We start from the raw sequence: 11102 nt of genomic DNA on the forward strand, positions 1-11102 counted from the left end.
TGCTGATTTGTTTCCATTTAGGTGGATCTGAGGGCACTTGGACACAGGGTTTGGAGAGACTGGAGTTTTCCAAGGCACCACTTACTGAGGTAATTTCAGTCGTTTGGAAAACCAAGACCTCAGTGTGCCAACTAAACCCAGCAGAGAGTCCCCATCCCTGAGGTGCCCAGCGCCCTGGAGCGAGCAGCATTTTCAGCCACATTTGCTCTTACCTGCCATCGTTGGGGAGAGCTGGGGCGCTTCTCTCTCGATAATCTGGTGGTGCCTGAGGATTCAAGTGAGAGATTTGCTGGTGAGAAACACCAGGAACAGGAACGAGGAGAATCCCCGGGTGCATCGCGCTGCCCTCTGGAAAGTGGCTCCAGAACGAGCCTGGCCCCAGCCGGGCTGCCCTTACCTGCTGCTCGGGGCCCGGCGCACACCTGCGGCGGGGCTGGGAGCCGCCCTTCATAAAATCACGGAAAATCCTGAGCTGGAAGAGATCCATAAAGATCACCGAGTCCAACTCTTGCTGGCGGCCCGGCCGGGCCGGCCCTGGGGCACGGCCAGAGCTGGGAGGAATCAGGATCGGCGCCGCCCGCAGCCACGGCTCCGGCTTTTTTTCCCTCTGCATCTGGTTTCATTTGGTACCCCACAGCTGTAATTCTTGTACTGTGGGTGGCAGTGAAGGATCAGTGCGTGCTCTTCCCCCGTCCGCTGGTGATTTTGTGGACTTGCAGCCTGTGCCAGGTGAATTGCCTCTTTCCTGGAACGTTCTTCGGGGTTGATCTCTCTTCAGAAACTGCTCTGTGCTTTCAGTCCTCTCTAGTGCTCTTCTCTGCCTCTTTCCAGTTTTGCTGTATTGTTTCTTTAAGCAAGGGAACCAGCTCTACACATAGCTTTCACACTGTGGACCTGCCTTGGATACACCCAATAGTCTGATTTTCTGTTCTGTGGTCCCACTAATTCCTGATGTAAAATTTGTGCTTTTTTGACCACTATGGGGTGCTGAGCTGATGACTGTCTGGAATTATCTGTCATAATAATAAGATTTTACTCCTCGGTGATGATAGCTCAAAGCCCTTTATTTTAAAAGTGATGCAAATCTAGTTGGTTTGTCTCCCATAGGCATGCCTTAAGGCTCACAGAGACTAAAAACAACTTTCACTTGTTTAACCTCCTGAGCAGCATTCAGAACACTCTGCTGATCTTAGTTCTCACAGAGGTTAGAAAAAACCCTTCTGCTTTATGAACGACTTACCTATTGGAGGAATTCGGCACAAGTTTGTAGCTTAAATACTGTTCTTCAGATATATTATAGGTGCACTTCCCTACTGGTATCCAAAATACTATTTCTTATGATTTGTAGCCCCAAACCCTCTAAAGAAGATGAATAACTTTTATTCTCTGAAAATCTAATCAAGAAACTTGAAGAAATTTAATTTTCTATTGATTTTCTTGGGGCAGGCATTGGACACTTAGCAAAGGAGGGTAGAAATACTTGTGGCTTTTTTTTGTTTGGTTTTTTGTTTTGTTTTTGTTTCTGGTTTTGTTTTTGGTTTTTGTACACTGCAGTATTTGTTTATTGGTCCACTTATTTAGAAAGTTCTTGAGTTGGATTTAATTCTGTCCTCAGCTCGAGGGAAGCCAAACACCCATTCTTAAAGAATGACCTCCACATCAAACTGCAAGTTGTTTATTCCAGAGTGGCTACGTCATTAGTTCTTGTTGAAACTGTTTCACTGCAGAAAAATATTTTATGTTTTGGTGAAGGAAAAGAGAGAAAGCAGGCATCATTTTATTACTTAGGCACTGGGATGACCTTGGAACAGGAAAGCTTCAGTCTTTATGTCAAGAATTGCTGAAACTTTTAACATGCAACAGCAGCTGGGTGCTGTAGTGGCTCACTGCAGAAGGTGAGGGTAACCCAGGTTCTTGTTAATAAATTCCTTGGGGAGGATTAGAGGGAAGCGACACTGAATGATCAGTAAAGAAATTCTTCCTAATGTCCAGTCTGAACCTGCCCTAGTGCAGCTTTGAACCCTTTCCACTGTCATTGGATCCAGGAAAGGAGAGCTCAGCACTTCCATCTAAACCACTCTGAAACAACCAGGTTTGTTGATTCAAGCCAGCACTGAGTTGAGTCATAAACACAATCAAAGCTATTAAAAATACCACTGTAAAGTACAAACTCATGAAGCACTTAGGTTGATTGATTTTGTCAGCAATTGAACTAGATGAAAGTTTCCCCCTCCCACTTTATCAGATGACACAGCACACAAAGTTGTGATGCACAATAGTTGTTGTATAAATTCGTGTGGAAATGCTAATATCGTATTTGTGTGTGCATGTGTGCGTTTTCTTCATACAAATGGCCTACTGTGGGTTGGAGTGCAAGGGATGGTCATCTATCTTAGAAAAGGAATAGATTAGAACATAACCATGCAGGAACTACTTTAACTCTTCTTACACCTTATCCTAGGATTGAAGCAAAGTTTATTGTACACACTGTTCTGTCTCTGGAGCAGTATATCAAGGCTTTGAGATACTGTGTATCTAAAGGATATTTATTGGGCCCTCTAGCGCCCAGTGCGAGGGTTTGCCTTTACAGCAGAAGGGAAGCTTTCACCAAGGACAAGCTTTTAATCTCTAATACAAATTCTGTCCTAGACAAAATATTTTAAGAACCTGTGTTGCCAGTGTTAAGAAGCAGCAAGGAAAAACAGTGCTAACAAACTGTTAGTGTGAGAGAAATCCTATTTAAGATTAGTTTTCTGTGACTTTTGCAGGGAGCACAGCCACTGGGGTAAGTTTTAAGCTGTGAGTACTGTGGTTCTGCACTGAAAAGGAAGAAAAAACAGAGAAACTGAGAAATAATATCGAACAGAAAATAGGTCTTTACCCCATACATGTCACAATAACACCATAGGTATTCGTAGGCTTGCTTTGTTATGTAATAAAGATGACAGTCACTCTTGTATTGATCTTTCTTCTTTGAGCAGAAAAGTTGACAGGCTTGTGCAACAGGAAGGAAGGAGGAGGACTGTTTGACTAACAGCCTCTCACTGTGACCTATTTTCTTCTCAGCCTGTCTGTATGGTAATGAGTAAGAGAAATAGAAAACAGTAACCTCCGGGTTTAACAAGTCTGCAATACAGTCTCTAAATCAAAAGCAAACCAGGAACAGGGATAGTGTCCCAGAAAACATCCCTTATCAATTGTTTAGCTTATTTTTAAACTTTGTGATGTTAAATATTTAACACTGTGAAAGTATATAAATGAAATATATATCTAAGGCTTTTATCTGTTTTAAAACTGAATTGCAGCTTCTGCTAGCAGATTTTTGCCAGGGTGTAAGAGGACTAGATCAGTCAAATACAAATTTGTTACTTTCAAATTTTTAAACCCTTCTGTAACTTTTGATTGAGGAGTCTGGTCTGAGATGCTCTTTTGAAGAGAGGCTGAAATTTCAAACCTGGCTATGAATTCAGTCTTTTTCTGTAAAGCACAGCACATCTAAGATTTATCTTTGCATCTGAATAATGAGAATCTTTGCTAAATGTGACTTTCTTTGCCCCATCTGTGATAGCAAAAGGCAATAGGATGTGTCTGCACTCTCCCTCAACTACTTGTGGAATATTTAATGTAAACATACAGTGAAATTAATATTAACTGATACTTAAAGAGGCAATAAATAAGCAGTTTATTTTCAGGGCAAGGTACTTTATGGAGTATTTGAACTGAGAATGGCAATGCATTAACTATGATACTAAAAAACTTGAATACATCTGACCATAGTTTACTGAGAAGGTATTTTAAAATCTGCTGATATTCTACAGCTCTGTCTTTGAACACAAGTTCAAAACACAGTTTTAAGGATTGTAGGCTTTTTCAGGAGAGAGGTGAAGAGGGGACTAAGTAGATTTTCTATGCCAATAATTCTTCCCTTAGATGAAACAAAAACTTGGGAGACCTCTTTTAATAGTCATTGTGCATCAAAATTGGTTTCTATCCCTAATGCAAGATTTGCATTTGTCTGTTATGGAGAAAATACATCACGTTGGCATTCTGTTTTCATATTCAAGCTGATGCTTCTTTAGATGTGAAAAGTGATGCTGGAAAGGAGCCAAGCTGCAGGCTGAAGTCTGTTGTGGTGGGGGATAACAATCCTATACAGCTGATCAACCATAGACGGGCAGCAGAATGTACATGAGGGTCTGCCTCTGGTGAATCCAGTGACATGTGTGACATTATGTATTTCAGAAGCAACTAATTTTAGATATTCTTTCCAAAGGAATTTTTACAGGTTCCTCCTACATGACAGAGAACTCGTCTGAAACATCTGCTGACAGGTCACTTTGTGCACCTGCAAGCCCCATGGGGAGAACAGCCAATGAAAAGAAGAGAGAGCACTTGCTCAGTGTGCCATGACCTCATCCTGGTACTCTGTTATGGGATGTAGCCATTACAGTAACTTGGTGATTGTTTTCCAGGTACTGTTGAGCCTTTCATTGACTTGGAATCAAGCTATGATATGGGATCAAGTCCTGTACAGGAGCACACCATCCTGTGAGCCGAGCACTAGCCATCCTGGTAAAAGAGTCATCAAAGAAAAATTGTTTTAACACACAGCATCCTGCCCAGGATTAGCAACCTGACATTGGAAATAGTGAGCAGCTCAGTGACAATTGGCTTCAAAACAAATCAGCTACTTAGCCAGAGTCCAAAGAATGATGTTGTGCAGAGGACATAATTCTGGGGGGAGGCCCCTCTGAATTTCCACCCAAATCAGACTCTGAGGCTTCAATAGAGCGAAGCAACATTTCCTTGTCTTTAGTGCCCTGGTACCAACTGACTGAGCCTGTTGTGAGCGACAGAAAAGTCAGGACGGCGCTTGCCCTGCCGGGAGCCCAGCTGGGGGTGCTGGAGGGCAAAGAACGGCACCGTGAAATGCTTTAAACTTCTTGAGCTGCGAGGAGCAGCAGCTCCCCCCTCACAGCAGTGTGTTTTCTCCCTTGTGTGGGTATTTGCAAAACAAATTGGGAATTAATCAAAATCTTTCCTGTGTTTGCCAAGTGTGGCTCTGCGGAGCAGCTATTTTGTTACTTCCACCATCCTTTCTTTGTCTATTTTGTATATCAGATAAAGAATCTAGATATCTTGGGTTTCACCTGTACATTTAACAGTTTATTCATAGAACAGATACTGTCATCATAATACAAAAAATACAAAAGAAGAGTAATGATTTGTGTTTGATGGACAGGCAAACTGATGCTTAGGGGCTTGTGGGAGACTCGACAAAAAGAGACAACCACCTTCAATCTGCCTATAAACAAAACTTCAGCCCTTTTAACTATGTGTTGTCCAATCTGCTATGCTCAAAATCCACCTGGAGAAAACTTTCTGATTTAGGATTTGACCTGGAATTTTATAGGTAATGACTGTGTCGAGTGAAACACAAGGAAAATCCTTGGAGCCAGAGCTGGGATCCAAACTCCTCTCTGCGCTACCAGCTGTGCTGTGCTAGAGCTGCTGCTGCTGCTGCCTCAGCTCTCTTCTGCAGGTGGGAGTCTCTCCAGCACAGAGGTGCCCTGACTTCTCCCTGTCCTCACCTCCTGCTCTTCTACAGTTTCGTGGGGCTTGGTGGCTGAGGTGCCCTGAAGTGTGAAACATGTGAAAAAATTCTCTCCAGGGAGACAGCGTTTCAATTCTAGTCTTAATCATTGGGCTAGAACATAGAAAGGAAAAAATAAAATCATCAGCACATGCTGGGAAAAGATACGTGCCAACTTCTGTGTATGGGAGTGAAGGCCTGTTGGTAGTTGTCCCCTAGGGATGTACCAAAATGGTTGGGGAAGATGATTCAAGACATATTCCCGATATTACTTGCTTTTGCATTACTGTTGGCTAGCTGCAGGTAGTCTGTTTTTCTGTGGCCCTGTGACTCTCGAGTCCAAAGCCTCGTTGCTGTGATGTCCATGTTGGCGCTTCTCTCTCTGTCATTGGGCCCTGTGCAGGCTGCAGCCAGCAAAGGGGCTGTCCCGGGGAGCAGCTGGGGTTTGGTTGGTGGCCCCCTGGAAAATGACTGCTTGCACCCCAACCTCTTAGGCCCTGCTGGGTCAGAGCCCGAGCACTGCCATGGGCTGCCCATGGGCTGTGATTCTGTGGGATAATCACTGGGTTTATAACATTCATATACATGGTAAGCCTCTGCAGGGCTGGAGTGTTACTGTATCTGAAAGCTGCTCCTGCCCTCTCGGGATCCCAGTCACCAGAGGTGTGAAAGGGCAATCTTCACAGAAATATAACCAGTACCCATATATGCCTCCTCCCCATGCAGGGAAAGGAGGCAGGAGTTCCCACATAAAGAGGTGTTCTTCCAGTACATGTGCAGAACCCAGCTTGGTAAACAGCTCTGAATGTTACAGTTTTACAGAACAGCCAATACAAGGTTTTGGTGATTGACCGAGTGGAGGTTAGATGGGTGCAAAATTAAATATTCATACAAGTTGTTGTTAATTTAGTGATTTGCTTGCTCTTAGTGTTTTGGGAGTTCTGGTTTGAGAAATATTTTGTTGCTATAACATGAACTAAAATTCACACAACTCAGTGTGCCCCATTAATTTAGATTGCTTCTAGCTTGGTCCGCATGAAGGAGCTGGCAAAGACTTGTGTGTATGGCTCAGAAAGGTCTGTCCCAGGCACTAAGGGGCATTAGTCATACAGCTCTATGTATACTTCCTTTTTTTCATGTGGCTGTGGGGTATCCCCATTTGCTCCCAAACCTCCTACGCAAAAGGCACAAGCAAAGTTACTTCCCTGCAGCACCCTAACTAGTAGTGCAGATCCACCACTGCTGTCACAGAGCCCTCAACATTTGAGAATTACTTCCTTGCCATACATCTCTGCTGCCCAGCCCCTTCCCCTCCCCCTTTCTTCTTTGCTACCTGCAGTATTGCAAACCCCAAGAGTAACAAGCAGAGCTGAGAAATCCCCCAAACTCAGTTAGCTGTGCAGCTACTTGGCATGACTCTCACAGCACTCAAGCAATGTGCACTGCTTCCCCCAATGGGTTTTTTGACCTTTTCTGTGGCCTATTGTCATCTAGCATCCTGTGTTCACACCACCTCACAAGCCAAAGTAGTTTCTTCTGGGATTAATTTCTGTGGTTCAGGGGTTCAACCTGACAAGTAATGTAGCAGCAGTCAAAGCTTACAGCAAAACCCCAAATAGAAAATTGAAAGAGAGATAAATTCCTTTCCCTCTCCTCTCTCTGAAAACTCAAATGCTCAACCTAAGGGATTCTCCAGACTTTTTTTTTTTATAAAGAGACATCATAGCCTTTTTTTCTCTCCCCTTTAATTGCTCTGTCCCATAACAGAACCCCTCACTACTGCAGTTTTATCTTGTGGGAAGATAGCATAGCAAGGTATGTGTAATTTCTTCCCCCTTTCAAACTACTGCAATGATAGCACAACTGCTCCTGGAAAAGTGTGCATAGTGTTTGTGATAGTGAATGCACAAATATGAAAAATTATTGTGGTTTAGAGCTAGGTTGTACAAGTCTGGGAAGCAATAACAATTCATTTATTCCATTGACAATCTCCATGGCCATGGGAAAGTTCCATAGACTCCTGTTTTGAACAATCATTCACTCAAGTTCATTTATCTTGATTTTTGGATGCCTATCTTGAAACAGATGGGGTGGGGGCACGAAAGGGCCACTCAGCCCCTGTCTCAGCATATTCCTTAAAGAACCCTTGGCAACAGGCACTCAGGAGAGCAAGCTCAGGCTGAACACTCAGAAACAAAAGGCTACTTTTGAAAGAAGGGCTTTAAGGCTAAGGTTGTGAAAATGCAGGTTATCATGAGTGCTTATTTCAAAAGGTCAGCTAGTGTGCAAGATGAGCATTCCATGAGAGTGAGGGGAGTAAGGGCATCTCTTCCTCTGCTGCTGTTTCTCTGGGGAATCACAGTCCACAAGTGATATGAAGGCTGACAGCATTCTGCCCCCTTGCTTGAAAATGGGCCGAGGGTGTCAAAGCTTGGATGTTCTCTGCTCAAGAATACCTTTGCTGTGACCGAGTGCTGCTCCACAGCAGAGCTGTGATGGTGGTTTAGAGCTGATCTTAGGAGGCCTTGCTGCCACGTAATAGGGTTACCTCTTCAACCAAGGTTATTTTAACTGTAAGAAAGGATATGAAAAAATAAACAGAAATATGAGAAGAATGGGAACAAGAACATGCACTACATGTTCCTGGGCTATGTAAATGAGTCATGGAATTGAGTTTAAAAAAATAATAAAATAATAGAAACCTCTGTGGATAACTAGTCATCTGCTTTATTAGTGATATAATAAGATTTAAACAGGAACATTTAGCCTGGGACTAACAGAAACCAATTTCTTCCCTTTTTTTCTACTAAAATCTTTAACCAAGATGTGCATACACTGCTCTCCTTCAAACATCTCTGTTCCAAGGCATAGTTCAAGCTTTTTACTTCATCTGTTGCAATACAGGCAGATTTGGCTATAATTGAATACATAACCTGATGGTTTATGGATCACATTTGAATTTCTATGAGCTCTATGATATTGCTCTAACGATATCATAGAACAAACACTGAGCTGCTTGCATAACCTCATAGATGTCAGTGGTTTTGCTGCAGAGGCATTTATTCAAACCATTCTCCACAGCAATATGTTCTGAAGCACAGTGGTGTTTTCAGGCCTGCTGGAAACATGCCAGGCTTCTGCTGAGCCTCACATGTGCTGGGGCATAACTTGGAGTAAGGCTGTGTGAATACATTGCCTGCTGTGTTCACTAATGGTAATGGTTTCATCCCTCATGATGTAGTGACTAATTTCTTTGTTTGCATGGATGTGGCAGGTAATGCTCCTAAAGCTCTTCTTATGGTTTCTGATGAGGGCTGACAGTTGACTTTTTAATTCCCATGTCCTCTCCTCATGACATTGTTTCTGGAAAGTCTTGTTCTCAAAGGCAAATTTCAATTTCATTTTGATTGCCATATCCAGCCTCCTTACTTGACTTTCCACCCTGGAGCAGTATAAAACCTAAAATCATTCTTTCACTATGCTGAAAAGTCTCTAGAGAAGAATGACACTGTGATAGCTCTTTGTGCAGTATATAACATCTATTATTTGCTTTCCCACTTCCACAACACAATTGTATTTTGGAAAACAGCCTGCTTACAATTACATGCTGGGGTTCATATAAAAGATTATGAAAATACCAGTTGTTTGAAATAGATGTGGGACTGCATGCTTGTGTATGCCTCCAAGATCTGTGTGTGTGAGCACCTTGCTGACGATTTTTTATCCATACCATCCTCCTTAGCAGTTGTACTGAACAGTTGTACTGTTCACCTTCCTCTAAACCCTGCTGTGATCTCTTCTTGGGCTGGACAATCTGTGTGATGAGAAGGAAATGGCAGTGGTCTAGTCAGTTGTCTAGACTGCATAATTTTTTCCTGGTCCCCTGCAGAATTTACAGGTGAGGGCTGTGTAGATGAATAGTTTTAGGCTGAACATGTCTTATACAACATGTTCAGCCTAACATGTGCTACAGGACATGTACTGTAAAGGGTGAGATGGCTCAGAGCCAGCAGCATCTAAAAAATGCAGAAATCATGTTGCAGCAGTGCTGCCATGTGTTAGGGATGCTGCTCAGGAAGGTTTCCTATGGCTTCCCCTAGAATTAGAAAGACACATACATAGCCAAGGGTTGAGCTGCAGCATATGCAAGTTTGTCTTTGGGCTTTAAAGATTAGCTCTGGTTTTCCCAGAGCCCAGGACTGTGCAGTATCATGTGCCAAATCGTAGTAATAATTTTGGTTCTTAAATGAAAAGTGTGGGTGTTTGGAGAGAAATGATTGTATGTAAGTGATGTCATGAGATGTGAAAGAAGAGAAAGTGAGCATTTGTTTCCCTCTGTATGTGATTTTCCAACTAGAGCAACCTTTGCTGCATTCAGAGGCAGTACAGGACTAACAGGAAAACAGCTGTCTGCATGAAAACCAAGAACAAGTCTTCTGTAGGATCCAGAATCAAAACGAAATAACTTGCATGAAAATAAGTCTGTGAGTCTTGGATGTAAATCTTGACTATTGATAACAAATGAAATCATTGTTTTCTGTCTGTCTGTCAACAGAAGGGCTCATCCTAAACTGGGTACAAGTCTTAACATCTGTGGGGTACAAGGTTTAAGCACTCTGTGTTACCTCAGTACATAATGTCAGCTTCTACGGTTTGATAGCCTGTGCTTATAAAGCAAACATATGCAGTCCAAGATGCCATTTCTGTTACATGAAAATAAATATCTTAAATATCTTAAATTTTACTGGCAGATTTTAATGTCAGATATACTTACACAGTTTTAGATGGCCTGGATTAGCATTAATTAGAATAGCGAACAGTTACTGCAGACAGTCTAAGTACAGGTGCAATTATAGACACCTCCACTATAAAAGTGAAACCAAAAGATTTTAACCCAGTTTTTAATGAAGTTATATTTCTGTGTCTGTATTCCAAAACTCTGCCTTGGAAATGAAGCCATAATCAGAAAATGTCTTGCATCTTTATCTCATATTTGTAATCTGAAAGATGGAAGGATGAGATTAATTTCTTGGGATTTGAACTGCTACTGTTTTTAAATCTAACAGGAATCTAGTGACAGAACCTCAGTGGATGCACCCCAGTAGGTGCCTCTGTAGGATTCGATCCATGGAACACTGGTTAAATTTTCCTAATGAATAATATTAGAACTTTTGGTAGTTGTCTCTATTACAAAGCAAATAAACATCTCACAGTCTCTACCAGTCAACACTTTTATGGAGGAGCTCTTCTAAAGGAGTTGAGATCAGGTCTGTTCTATAGTGTCTTTTCCATGTAACTACCAGGGGAAAAAAAAGGGCACTCAGAAATACGGTTTTCAAAGTACCTGCCTTAATACTGAACCCCATGAATGAAAATCCTGTGTAGGGAATTGATTGCATCAAATCACAGCCTCTCACTTTACAAAGCTGGCCTGTAAGAGCTCTTGCAGGAAGAGCTCGTGAAAAAGAAGAAGCTGTTTAAAAATCCCTCCCTCCCTCCCTCCCTCCCT

The 11102-nt window shown here is 42.4% G+C and overlaps 1 long non-coding RNA gene across 1 annotated transcript; it reads right to left on the reverse strand.

Moving 5' to 3' along the window:
• Window positions 1–7531: 7531 nt before the first annotated feature.
• Window positions 7532–11032, reverse strand: LOC107199943. Its single transcript, XR_001519393.2, has 2 exons — window positions 10938–11032; window positions 7532–8164 (listed from the first exon to the last, which is right to left on the reverse strand). It is a non-coding gene; the product is annotated as an uncharacterized LOC107199943 (long non-coding RNA).
• Between the last annotated feature and the right edge of the window lie 70 nt (window positions 11033–11102).

This window comes from Parus major, chromosome 2 (genome assembly GCF_001522545.3).
Source record: "Parus major isolate Abel chromosome 2, Parus_major1.1, whole genome shotgun sequence".
Lineage (NCBI taxonomy): Eukaryota > Metazoa > Chordata > Aves > Passeriformes > Paridae > Parus > Parus major.